This window comes from Leptonychotes weddellii, unplaced genomic scaffold, assembly GCF_054177405.1.
Source record: "Leptonychotes weddellii isolate Sample4059 unplaced genomic scaffold, ASM5417740v2 HiC_scaffold_1865, whole genome shotgun sequence".
NCBI classification, from domain to species: domain Eukaryota; kingdom Metazoa; phylum Chordata; class Mammalia; order Carnivora; family Phocidae; genus Leptonychotes; species Leptonychotes weddellii.
In genome coordinates, this window is record NW_027771389.1 from 1 (window position 1) to 13,901 (window position 13,901).

The window sequence follows — 13,901 nt, forward strand, 5'->3', positions numbered from 1 at the left end:
CCTCCCTTTTGTGACTGATCTCAAGCTGCAGAGTCTGTGGATCTCCACGGAGTTCCTGAGGTGGTGCTCTGTGTATGGGTGGGGAGTCATGAGTCATTGGAAGGGAGCTTGTGGGTTCTGGGGCTCTCATCCTGCATCACTGGGATTTTCCTTTTTGTCACAGAGAAAACAGCCTCCAGATTTCTTAGTGCCTCACTTGATCCCTTGTATTTTTTTTTTTTTTTTTTTTTTTGCTGTCTTTTGAGCAATTACTTTAAAAGGCCACGTAGGAACGTGGTTCGGTGGGTGGAGTTTAGCATGGTAACATTGGGAGAAGTCCCGGAGAGAGCGCGCACTGCCCGGTCCTGGCTCAGCTCTATGTGTGCCCCGGCCCCTGGACCTCCTTAGGCTTCAGCTTCTTTGTCTGAGAGCTCTCAGGACAGGCTGTCCTGCAAGGGTCTTTCCAGTTCGTCGTCCTTGTGTCCCCTCACTGGCTGATGCAGCCAGTTAAGGAGTTACAGCACCTGGATAGCAGAAGTCTCCAACCTCCAGGTGCAGAGCTGCTGTCCTAGCTCGGGAAAGGGCAGCTCACCTTACCAGTGGCAGGGGGACTGGTAAGCCTAGCGCAGGCAAATAAAACATGCAGAGAACAGTCTAGAAACGTGTGGATTCAGGGATGATGAATCAGGGTCACGAAAATCCTGAAATGCTGGGAGATGAGGTGCCTCCCTTTGAAACTTGATCCAAGAAAATTCAGGGGACTCATAAAGGGATGTATAAAAGCAGTGAAGTCAGGACACTCATGGGGCTGAGGTTTAGATCACAGAAGTAAATGAATTCAAATGCTCTGCGGCCTCTGGCCAAGGACAGGGCCCTCCCTGGCGAGCTGGGGCCGACATGACCTTCGAGGCTGACGTCAGCGAGGACCACCCTGCCCTTCAGTGGCCAGACGCGACCTTGCGCCTGTGGGCGGCCTCCCGCCGGTTGGCCCGCCGCGCCGCCCTTGCGAAACCCGAAACGGGCGGAGCCCGCGGAGGCGGGCGGGGCGGGGCCTCGGGGCCGGGGGGCGGGGCCCGGGCGGGCGCACGTGCGCAGGCGCGGTCCTGGAGTTGGCGGCGTGCCCGGAGGTGCGCGCGCGTGGGCAGTGGGCGGGGCCTCGGTCCTCGGGGGCGGGTCCCACGCGGGCGCGCGGGCGCAGGCGCCGGCCTGGCATTGGCGGCGTGCCGGGAGGTGCGCGCGCGTGGGCGGCGGGCGGGGCCTCCGGTCCAGGGGGCGGGGCCCAGGCGGGTGCGCGTGCGCAGGCGCGTGCGGGCGGCGGCCGCGTGCCGGGGCGCGCGCGGGCGGCGGGCGGGGCGCCCCGCGGGTGGCGAGGGGCCGGCGGCGGCGGCGGCGGCAGCGGCGGCGCGGGCCGGGGGCGGGGCTCCGAGCCGGGCGGAGACGCGCGGGGCCAGAGGCGGCGGGACGCGAGGGGCGAGCGGCGGGATCCGGCGCACAGCCCGGCGCCGGCACCATGGAGGAGGACGACAGCTACGGTCAGTACGGCCCGCGGCGGTGCGGTGCGGGCGCCCCCTCCCGCGCTTCCTGCCGTGTCCGCCCGGGCGCCTGAGGCGGCTCGGGCGGTTGGCGCTTCGCGGGGCCGGCGGTGCGGGACGCGAAACCAGGGCGGCCGGCTAGGGCCGGGGGCCGGGGCCGGGGCCGGGGGCGGCGGGGACCGGGGCCTGGAATCGGGGCGGCGGGGATCGGGGACGCGGACCGGGGGCCTGACGGGGCGGGGGCCGGGGATCGCGCGGTGCCGCCAGAGCGCCCTGCGGCTCCGTCCGCGGTCCCCTAGTTTCGGGCCTCGGTGGGGTCTGCAAGTTGTGTGCCGGGTCCGCGTCTTTGTTTGTGAGCGAGGAGCACGCACGGCGGGCCACCCCGAAGCGCACGGGCTTCCCCGGCGGCGGGGCGGCGGCTGAGCTGTGGGGACCCGGGCGCCGTCGGGCGGGCGCTGGCCCCGCTGCCGGCCGCCGTCTCCCCGGCGAGCGGTTCCGGTCCCCCCCCCCCCGCCACCGCCCGGCCGCGCGTCGGGGACACCCAAGTTTGCGTTCCCGCGGGTGCTCATCACCTTGCACAGCGTCCCACTTGACAGTTCCCGAACCCCGCTTCCTGCTAACCTTATCCCCAAAAGTGGTGCCCGTCAGCCAGGACATTCCTCCCTCCGAGCGCTCAAAACTGCAGGGCTCGCCAAAGGTTATTTTGAAATGCTTTTAGTTAATTTATTAACATTGTATTCATGAGGAATTTGAGAATGGCAGCTCGAACAAGGGGTGAACTTCTGTGGGTTGGTAGCAGTCTAGGCTACAGCAGAGTTTAACGTGCTCGTGTGGCTTCGTGGACCCGTTCCTGGCGTATTCACTGAGGCAGGTCTTATTTCTTCTTTTCTTTTCTTTTTTTTTTTTTTTTAAAGATTTTATTTATTTTTTAGAGAGTGAGCGAGAGAGAAACAGCATGAGAGGGGAGAGGGTCAGAGGGAGAAGCAGGTTCCCCGCTGAGCGGGGGAGCCCGATGTGGGACTCGATCCCAGGACCCTGGGATCATGACCTGAGCCGAAGGCAGACGCTTAACCATCTGAGCCACCCAGGTGCCCTTATTTCTTCTTTTCATGCACAAGTAAGTCATTGTGGAGCTGTGGACGGGGAAGAGGTGGCTTTGTGACCTGCAACTTGACCCTGAGCGGCGCACCGGGGAGTGTGCAGCTGCTCTCAAGACCCACTGGCAGCCTGAAGTGCAGAGCGCCTTAGGGATGGCCACCCTCAGCTGTTCCCTAGTTACCTGCCAAGTAAAAGCCTATGTGCTTTCCTTTTGTGATTGGAAAAAAACCAACAACAACAAGATAAAACACCTCCGGGCTGGTCCCAGAGGGTTTTCATCCCCTCCCTACCTCTCTTTCTGCCCAGGAGAGGCCTCTTCCAGCTTTGCCTGCTATTTTGTCTATCTCCTCTTGCCATTTAATCTATTGACCCCAGGGTCCTGCCACACTTTCTTCTTGCTCTCTGCTAGTGTTTGTACCCACCAGGCGAGGCAGGAAGCTCTTGGTCTGGTTGCTTTTAATACAGTGGCTGCTTTGCCAACAGGCATGACATGAATTTGTACTTGGAAGGGGTAAATAGAAGCGGGTGCATTCGTGTCCTAAGGCAGCTGTAACAGATTAGCACAAACTCGGTGGCTCAAAACAGCATATAAATTTTTTTTTTTTTTTTTTTTTTTAGCATATAAATTTATGATTGTATAGTTTTGGAGGTCAGGAGTCCAAATGTGGTCTAACTGGGCTTAAGGTGTTTGCAGGGCTGTGTTACTTTTGGGGGTTTTAGGGGAGTATCCATTTCCTTGCCTTTTTCACCTTCTAGAGGCCATGTTAATTCTGTGGCTGGGCCACCTTCCATCTTCAAAGCCAGCAGGTACCCCCTTCTCTTTCTCTCTGACCTCTGCTTCTTATTAGGACCCTTGTGATTACATTGGACCCACCAGGATGATCCAGTGAAACAACCTTAACTCTGCAGGGGTAATCCCGCTTTGGCCACATAGGGTAACATAGAGTTCTGGAGATTAGGTCATGGACATCTTTGGGGGCGGATATTCTGCTGACCACACGTAAACATGAGAAAGAAGTTTATCCTTCCCCCTTATACAGCTAAAAAGGTCATCTTCTTTGTATTTTGGAGGAACTAAGAAGGTTGAGTTAAAAAGGTTCCCTACTCGTAGCGTTCACCACACAAAAAGTACCTAATAGCTTAAGATGGTCATATGAAGAATAAGTTTCTCAGTTCTTTAGGGTTTCCCTTAGTCTCTAGAGTTGTCCATTAGGTTTTTTTTTTTTTTTTTTAAAGATCTTATTTATTTATTTGAGAGAGAGAGAATGAGAGATAGAGAGCATGATCGGGAAGAGGGTCAGAGGGAGAAGCGGACCCCCAGCTGAGCAGGAAGCCTATGCGGGACTCGATCCTGGGACTTCAGGATCATGACCTGAGCCGAAGGCAGTCGCTTAACCAACTGAGCCACCCAGGCGCCCTGTCCATTAGGTTTTACAGTGAATCTACCTCGAGGGATAAGACAGCTATTCATATAACACATTTCAGAAGCAGCTGTGTGCTACGGACTCAAGCACATGGAATGCCTGCCCAGACGCTCCCTCAGAAGCTAGAACCTCTGTTTTGCCGTGGGTAGCTTAGGACACTACCACTGTTCTGAACCCTGTGTCTTTGGGGAGATGATTATGATTTCCTAGCTGCCATTTGGCCTAAAAAACTTTTGGAACAGAGCTCATTTATAATATGCTAAAGAAAGAGGATGAGTTTTAGAGTTTCCCTATTCCATTACAGAGAATTTCAAAAACCAACACAACAGCCTTTCTCGACCGCAGACTCTTCGGTGTTCTGTTGATCCGGTGACTGCACCATTGAATTCGGAAGCCCTTCCTCCTGTAGACACTCCCTGTAATACCAAATTGTTAAATCAGAGGTTCTTAATCCCCTAGGAAGGTACAGTGTGCTTCGCACCGCCTGTGTGGTGTGACATACTGGACTGTGACACAAGTCCTTTTCAAGCTTAATTATCTTTGAAAAATGTGGAATTAGTGATTTTCTAGAAGCTAAATTGACATTTGAAGAAAGATGTTCCTATTGCTTGTGGCTGGTGGATCTTTGTCCCCCCAGTGTCTTTCTAAACGCTATGAAATAATTGGGACTTTTTTTTTTTTTAAAGACTCATATAATCTTCTTAGGTCACCATTCTTCCTGGACTTCCCAGTTCTTTTTGCAGAAGTAAGAGGTATTTTTGCCTTCATAGGGTACCTTGCCCAAGAAAAGACTCCGTGACCACTCCCCTTGGTGACTTCTGAACTTGAGCAGATACTTTTAACCTGTAGACTGCCTCGTCATGGGTCTCTGGAGCCCTTCTGAAGTTTTATGGGGAAGCTTTTGTGAATCTGCGTATTGGGAGGTTCCTTAGCTCGCTTCTCAAAAGGTTCTGACCCCAGGAATTGCTGCTCCAGAGGGTGCGCATGTGTCGTCCACCTCTCTCAGGACAGGCAGGCTGTGGGGTAGAGATGGGCAGGGCCATCGGTAGTGACATTGGAAGTGTTAGTGGTGATGATTCTGCATCACAACTCTGACAAGATCATCAAATTTCTGAGCGTAGGTTCTTAAGGTCTCTGAACCTACAGTGCCATTTATGGCCTTTACTTCTCAAACACAGCTTCCACTCCTCTCGCTCCTTATGAGCTTCAGACTTATCCCTAGTCTGGACATGAGGGAGAATTGGCCCTGTAAGAAGTATGCTTCTCGGTGAAGGCGTGGAGATGTTATCTTAGCCAGGGCACGACTTCCACCATCCGAAGATGAAATGAGGCTTGAGGCTTCATTAGATGAAATGAGGGTGGCGGGCACGGTTGCTGCTGTGGGATGGTGAGTGGGAGCCCACTGCGTGTGGGGGAGATGGGCCGTTTCATCTTTGTGCTTCCAGAACAAACATGGGGCCTGGTACCCAATAGAAGCAGCTCAGCAACTGTTGAGGGAATAATAGACTGAACCAGGTTCCATGTGGCAAAAGTTAATATTCAGTGAGTGAGTTTTTGTCTTCAGCTTTCCATCCCAAACAGAAACAAGAACACTCTTCTGTACATGTTTGACTGGATGCCAAACCAATTTTCCTTGTTCTTCAATGATATTGGTGTCTTTCATTGTTCTTGAATTTAGTTATACACTTAGTGATTTGTTTTTATGGAAAAGAATACAATTATGAAGTCAGGGTTTTCTTAGAAAATCTGGAACATAAGGTTACCATAATTATACATTTTGTGGTCTTTAAGGTAGAGTTCCAGGGGTGATATTAACATGTCAGAGGGGATAAACATTTTTAGAATTCTTGATGCATGGTGCCAATTTGCTTTCCAAAAGGGCTGTACCAATTTACCCTGTTCCTAGCCATGTATGGGGTGACACACTTGAGTATCACTGTGGCTTTGCCACTGGTGAGGATTTGCATTTGAAAGCTTTTTTTTTTTTTTAAACCAATGTAATGGTTACAAAATGGCACCTCATTAAATCTATTGATCACCAGCTAGGTTGAAAAAAATTTCTTTTGCGTATTTGTGTATTATGAACCTGCCTGTTCATGTGGGATGTTGGTTTCTTTATTTACTTGACTGAGATTAACTCTTTTTTTTATGGCCTCGAACAAATCAAGTGACTGTTTTTCTCACTCTGATATTTTCAGCATGGGGAAAATACATATTCAGTCTGATTGGGGTTGGAGTGAGATTTTGACCAATTGTAGTAGTCACCTGTTTATGTCTCTTTAATTTTTCGATTAAAGATTGATGATCTCTCAACCCATATATTGACTTCTGGCCAAATACAAATGTTTCCTTTAGAGGAGAACTTGTGAGTTAGGTAGCTCTTGCTGGTCTGGGTTATACTGATAAATGGGTCAGTCTATGGGATCTTAAGGCTCATGCCTGCTCCTTTCTAAATGTCCCACATACCAATCAAAAAATCTTGCCAAATAGATGATTTCTTATGTGTTTCATGCATTCAAGATCAGGTAGTTCTACAGAAAGAACTGGAAGGAGAGTGCCTTCTGGTTTCAAGGTTGAGAGCACACATGTAGGTCACTCGGCCGGGGAGGAGGCGCGCGCGTGTGTGTGTGTGTGTGTGTGTGTGTGTGTGTGTGTGGCTCTGGACAGTGAGGCGTAGGTTGGAGCTTCATCTTGGAGTCCACCCCCCCCCCAAAGGCCTGTCCGCCCCTTTCCTGCTCACCCTCCCACATGAAAGGCTTGGACAGTGGGCTCCTGAAGAAGAGTACTTTGCCTGAACCTGTCCGTTGGCTTTGTTGCCACACTGCTTCTTGATTGTCTCTCTAATTATTGTTGCTTAGTTTCAGTTGCAATAATAGAGGCATGGAGGAGGTGGAAAATTATTTAGAAACGTTCAAGAAGTGAATCCCACATCCTCTGAAACTGCTGGTAATGTTGTTTTGCCTCTCTCTTTGCATTGACCAAAAAAACGTAAGATGGGTTGAAGGCTGTGTAGGGGATTTTTGTTACTCTTCGTTATCCAGAACGGTGTGACAATGTGTCTCTGTTTTTGTGACGGTGAGGTGGTTATGCGGTGCTTTCTGTGCCGCCTGGCTCCCGTAACAAGGGTCAGGACATGACCTTCCTTATCTGAGTCTTTTCCTGTTTTTCACTTTTTTTTTTTTCTTTTTTGAGTCTTCAAGGTTTCTCTTTCAGAAGAGTGCCTTTCTCTGGCATTGTTACAGTCCACATTGTAATTATTACCGTTGGGTATGGATGATGGAATTGGTGTGATGTTATTCAAAACCCGTTCATCTTCAGTAGCGCTGCTGTGGGCTTGGTGTCGGCAGGCGGTGTGTCTGTGGGGTCAACAGGCGTCCGCCGCCACTCTGCACCATGCGGCCCCTGTTGTCAGGGATGCTTTGAGCCTAGAGGACAGGGTGGCGGCAGGCTGTGAGGGAGAGGGTCAGAGTGGATGTGGCAGGTGTGTATGTGAAAACCCTAGGTAAGCAGGGGGAATAGTCCTGCCTGGCGTTGGGGCGGAGCCGGATTGGACAGAGGACAGTTGCTAGAACTGGAGTTTGGAAGCTGAGTTGGTGCTAACTAGGTGAATATGGTGGAGCAGTACATTTCAAGCAGAGGGAGCGAGCCAGGGCCAGCAGGGAAGGGGACCTGGCCCCCTGGGGAGCTGAGTGGTTCTCTGTGCCTGGAGACTAGGAGGCCAGAGACAGGCTCTAGGGAGGAGGACAGAGTCATGGAGGGCTTCTGTGTGTCACCAAGGACTGGTCTCTGCCACGAGGAGCCTAGGGGGTTGCACTGGGGTATTTCATGATGGTTATTTTGCATTTTAGAAAGATCCCACTGTCTGGTGTGGTTCCCATGGGCAGTGGGGAGACCCTTAGGGAGCCGTTGCAACCATCCTGGTGGGCTGGGGGAGGAGGGCCTGATGGAGGCAGTAGGAGTGGGCCAAAGGGGGCAGTAACTACAAGACACGTCAAGGACCTAAAAGCATGGGATTGGTTACCAGGGTTTGGGAGAGACATAGCATTGTGGGAGATCAGCAGGGTTCCAGATGATGCCAGGTTGCTGTCTCAGGTGACTGCTTAGGGAGGGTCTCCAGTTAAATGCAGGTGCTTAGTTTTGGACACAGTGAGTGGAGCTCGGGGCGGGGGGGGGAGGTTAGAGACCATCCCTTGAGAGAGGTCCATTTAGACAGTTGGATTTGTCGCTAGAACCCAAGAACTTATTAGCAGCACATGAGTGGGAGTGGAGCCCAGGGAAGTGAGGAGATCTTATGCTGACCAAGAAGAGGGCCAAGGGTGCTGTCCTGGGCATGGCGTCTTGCCCCCCATTAAAGGGCTGGGCAGAGCCATGTCTGAAAAGGAGGCCTTGCAGGCAGGCGTACATATTACTCTTTCAGATGAATGGACTGTTGGTGGGCAGAGAGGGCAGCAGCTAGAAGGTAATGTGGAATGGAGAGACTTGCTTTAATTCGGGGATACTGTACGTCTTTATAGACTCTTGTTACAGTTTTTTTTAAGTGAGTGCTATGCCCAGCGTGGGGCTCAGACTCAGAACCCCAAGATCAAGAGTCACATGCTCCACCGACGGAGCCACCCAGGCACCCCTACAGACTCTTTTTAATAAACATTTTGAAAACTCTTCCGAGCCAGTATTGAATTACAGTACTCATGCACGGCACGCTGTGAAGCTCAAGCAGGACCAGGCTCATGGTTGTTCTGTCTGGGGCTGTTACAGCCGGCAGCTGCCCGACCACGTGAGTGTGGGCGCCTATTAGCTTAAGGTCCTTGAAGCTCTGCGCTGCTCCACACACGGCTTCCGGCAGTCCTGCTGACGGAAGTGAAGAGGATGTTTGGCGTTCTAGCTGTAGTTTTGCATTTTCAACTGCCTGGATGTTCCCCTTGACCTTCCGTCGCCATCTCAAATTCTGCCCATCTGAAGGTGTTCTCCTGCCTCTCCGTTCCAGTCCTCCCCCAAGACTTCCCTTTTCTTTCTATCTTTCTTTCTTTTTTTTTTTTTTAAACTTTTATTTCCATTACCTATCACCCTGGTTATCCAGGCTTGAAGGAACAGCTGATTCCATTCTCTTCTTTGCCGTCTGAACTGTTTTCCAGAGACCCATCCATCTATCTGCCTGCTCAACCTCGTTTTCCTTACCTTCTTGGTGTCAGGGTGTTTGCTTGAATTTCAAGATACAGGCCTGCTTTCAGGAAGCTCATAGTGTAGGGGAGTTGACATGTTGAAAAATTGCAAGAGTATGCGACAGGTGCTCTAACGAGATGTGAGCAAATGCCGTGGGCACCTGGGGCGATCCAGTTTTCACTTTGTTTTTGGGTGAGAGCTGCTTTGGGGGAACACACCTGACTCTGGGGTCAGATGTGATGAGAGCGTTCCAGAGCACAGCAGTGGTCGGCAGCTTGCTCTGCCCTCACGGCAGCCCCGTCCGTCCACAGGTGAGGAACGGTATCGGGGGGCACTGGGTGTGCGAGGCGCCCTCGCTCAGGGCTGGTCCGCCACTGGAAACCATATTCGCAGACGCCAAGTCGCTTCTGCTGTACTACCTGCTCCTTATTGCCCATTGTTTCAGATCCCTTTTCTCCTTTTCTCTACCTTATATGCTTTTCAGAAGCTTTCTAAACTTTCTGTCTTTTCTCCTGGAATTGGGGGGTGCAGAGTTCTGTGTCCTGGTAGAGTTTGGGTAGTGTTGTGGTTAAAACCCGTGTTAGGGGTTATGAAGCAGATTTGGATGGAAAGAGCCCCTTGTTAGTTTTCGGGTGGAAATCTGAGGAGTTTGTAGGATTGCACAGGAGAGGCTGTTCTTCCTCCTTCATCTGTTGGGTAGTGTTGGCTTGGAGGCCAGTGTTCCCTCCCAGGGCTTCTGGTGGACCGGGCTTGGTGTGGTGCCAACGGGAGTGTCCCAGCCTGACCTCCGAGGATCCCCTGGAGCAGAGCTCACATGGCGGTTGGGCAACCGGAGTCTCTTGAGAAATCCGGGAAAGCAGGTAAAGGTTAAGGTTGGTAATCCTGCCCCTTGAAGACCTCAGCCACTCGCAGGGGCCTTGTCCTGCCACTGCCTCGCCTTTTCACCCTTTATGGTGACACGTAACAACAGGCTATTGGAAAACGGAATTCAGCAGTGACATGGGAGAGCACTGCGGACGAGTAGTGTTTCTTCCGGGGAATGACAGAGTATCTTCCAGCGTCTTCCTGCCCAGCACTGACCTTGCAGCCTTGTCTGCGGTCAGAGGAGAGGCTCGTTTTTGCACCAGGCCTCATCAGGATGACAGTCCCTGGTGGGGTCACCGAGGATTCTGATTCAGGACTTCAGCTCTGCAGCTTCAGAAACAGACTTGGAGGCCTAGATTCCTAAGCTTCGTGCAGTGAGGACGCCGATTTATTGCTGTGTTTGGAGGAGTTCTGAAACCAGGTTTCATGCAGTGGCTCTTACCGGCTGTGGAAGCTCCTGCAGGGGGACTGTGGTTCAGGATACCAGGGGGCCTGGGGCGCACCTCCTAGCTTCCACCTGGGGCCCCTCACTCTTGTGGCAGGGCCGTATGCGACAGTGATGGATTGGCGCACAGCTCCATGGTGTCCTGGGCGGTCTCTTGGGAGTCCGGCCTCCAGGGGTCGTGGTGGCCTTGTCAGGCATGCTTCCTCCCCAGGCCATTCTCCCTTCTCTCCGTGACTTGTCCTGATGTGAAAGGGGGGCCTCCTTCACTCTGTTCAGTAACTTGATAAAGACCTTAGTGATTTCCCTCTGTGTCCAGACAAAGCATGGAGGAAATGAAATTCTGAAAAGATTCTGAGGATTATAATTGGAAGATTATTTCCTGGATTTATAATAACCCAACAAAAATAGGGATTCCACCCTAGGCTTTGTGGTCTAACTCTAGAAAACACACCCTCCGGCTGTGTCCGTGGTGTGCACAGGGGGGCTCCTCTGCGTCTGCTGACCTCAGAGAGCCCCCCCTTCCCCCCCCCACGCCGAGGTCCGACTCCTCACAGATCTCCAGGCTTCCTGCTCAGCCACTCGCTGGGAGGCACCCGACTCTGTCCCCCACTGGGGCCTTTCTCTGGCTGTTCCCTGGGATCGGGACACCTTCTGCCCTGACGTCCTCATGGTTAATGCCCTTGCCCACGGGCCTTGGCCCCAGTTCCCATTCCCCCGGGGGAGACCTGCCCAGGTTGCCCAGCTCATTAGACCTCCTGCACGCCCCTCCCCAGGCTCACCCCCCGTGGCTCGTCACCTGCTACCAGTCATGTTTACTGCGCGGGCCTGGTCTCCTCCAGCTTTGGAGGGGCACCGGGCCCAGTACTTTGTAGGCTCTTCGTAGGAGTTTGTGGAAGGAACCGCTCAGGCCGTCCTCCCGCTCCCCGTCTGTGTTTGACAGGAACATGGTGGCCACTGACGTTGCTCGTGTCTGCCTGCGAGTTGCAGTTGCAACTCGAATGTAGCCCTTTTACCGCACACGTAAGGTGTCCCATTTCGTTCTTGGGTTGTTCTGGGCTTCATCTGGGGGCTCGGTTCCTGCTGCCACTGGTCCTGGCGATAACCAGTGTGGGAGGCTCCTCACTACTAAGTTGCTGCTTTCTGTGCATTCAGAGAGTCAGTACAAATCTTAAAAAAGGAACATTTAGACAAAAGATAGGATTATTTTCTTCTTGAAAGATGCGTGTGGCAGAGAAATTCTTTAAGAGGGGCTGATATAGGGGCGCCTGGGTGGCTCAGTTGTTAGGCAGCTGCCTTCGGCTCAGGTCATGACCTCAGGGTGCTGGGATCGAGCCCCACATCGGGCTCCCTGCTCAGCGGGAAGCCTCCTTCTCCCTCTCCCACTCCCCCTGCTTGTGTTCCCTTATCGCTGTGTCTCTCTCTGTGTCAAATAAATAGGTGGAATCTTTAAAAAAAAAAAAAAAGAGGGGCTGATGTATTCCACAGTGAGGTGATTTGTGGTGTGAGCTCACTTTCTTCTGGGAAGTGTTAAGGTGTTTGACAAATGTCTGGTAAGGATGAGACATAGGTTGTTGATTTTTTTTTTTTTATGATTAACAAATCAGGAAAGGAAATGGTAGGAAGCGGCTCTGACTTAACATACGCCCTCAGTACCAAAGAGAGACGGAAGGAGTAGCTGCACTGTATTCTCTTCCTGTGGCTACTGTTCAAATGATCACAAATTTATTGGCTTTAAGCAATACAAATTTATTATGTTGTTGTTCCAGGGGTCACAAGTCTGGAATGGGTCTCACTAGGCTAAAACCAAGGTGTCAGCAGGGCTTGATCCCTCTGGAGGCTCCTGGAGAGATTCTTTCCTTGCCCTTTTCACCTTCTGGAGGCTGCCTGCATCCCGTGGCTCCTGACCCCTTCCTCCCATCTTCAAAGCCGGCAGTTACCGCTAAACCCTGTCTCATGTCTCATCACTCTGACACTGAGTCTCCTGCCTCCTCCTCCTCCATATGAGACACTGGTGATTCCATGGGACCCGCCAGATGACCCAGGAAATCTCCCCACCTCCGGGGCAGCTGATTAGCCACTTTCGTTCCATCTGCATCAGTTCCTCTTTGCCACGTAATTGAGCAGATCCACTCGTTCCAGGGATTAGGATGTGGACATCTTTGGGGCCGTTGTTCTGCCACCCACACGCACCCTAGTGCTCTTGTCCCTGGGCAGTTTCGTCCTCCCATGCGGACAGTAAGGATTACGGGACTGGTACAGACTTTGTCTCGTCGTGGTAAGCATTTCTGGTTCTAGAGAGCATTCCTAATTCAAAGGTAGAGGAGAGTGTGCGCAAAGCAGCAGCAAACTTTGACCCGTCCATCCTGTTTCTGCTCCTCAGCAGCCCTGTTTGTCATCAGATTACCAGAACAAAGAACATCTTCAGTCGGGAGGCTGTGTTATTGCTCCCAATTCTTAGGAATGTTTCTGTACTTTCTTTGAGAGTGAGGAGAATTTTTCCTGGTTTCAGGTAACGGAAGCGTCCCTGAACAATGGTGCTCGATAGGAAAAAGGAGTTCACTGTTCTAGATGGAGATGTTGGCATGACATGATTTGGGAATTATTTTCCCAGACCTCTGCCTTTTCCTCGAGTCACACGATGGACATCTCCTTGTGTGGAGGAAGCAGGCTAGGTGCTATTTCTCTTCCACAGACTCATGGTAAGGGCTCATTTGGTTTAATTTCCACCCCCAATAGATTTCAGGGATACAAAACCGAATTTTTGGCTAAATATTACTGTTCTTTCTTAAGCTCCCATTTTCTTAAACACATAAATGTATTTATAGCACTCTGCTAAGAGGAATTTAAACTTCTACTTTAAAAAATTATAAAAATAACATATCTTTATATTAAAAACTCAATTGCTGGAGAAAAGTACATAATTAGAAGTCAGTTTTGATTTTTAAAGGGGTTTTTATAGGCCCTAGGACGTTTGCACGATTTTCCTTCTCTGTATTATCCCCAAGGTCACCTCACCCGATTTCAGCCTGGAGCAGCGAGACTGAAGGAAACAGTCCCTGTGAGACTTGGTGGCACTTGGAGTAAATGGGACTCTCAGGACGGTTTGACATGTGAGCATGGATGTGAGCCACAGTGTGGCTCTGGGAGTCAGAACCTGGGAAGCGCTAACTGTCCCATCAGGAAGGAGATGCTTCAGCACGCTGTCATATGTTTGTGTTACAGAATATCAGGCTCCTCTTTAAAAAATGGCCATGTGTTGGGGCACCTGGGTGGCTCAGTCGTTGAGCGTCTGCCTTCGGCTCGGGTCATGGTCCCGGGGTCCTGGGATTGAGCCCCGCATCGGGCTCCCTGCTCAGTGGGAAGCCTGCTTCTCCCTCTCCCACTCCCCCTGCTTGTGTT

At 51.9% G+C, this 13,901-nt stretch overlaps 1 long non-coding RNA gene across 1 annotated transcript; it reads left to right on the forward strand.

Annotated features, from left to right (window-relative positions):
• Window positions 1-1,376: 1,376 nt before the first annotated feature.
• Window positions 1,377-13,895, forward strand: LOC145718624 (uncharacterized). Its single transcript, XR_014141929.1, has 3 exons — window positions 1,377-1,511; window positions 13,012-13,201; window positions 13,508-13,895. It is a non-coding gene; the product is annotated as an uncharacterized LOC145718624 (long non-coding RNA).
• Window positions 13,896-13,901: the final 6 nt, after the last annotated feature.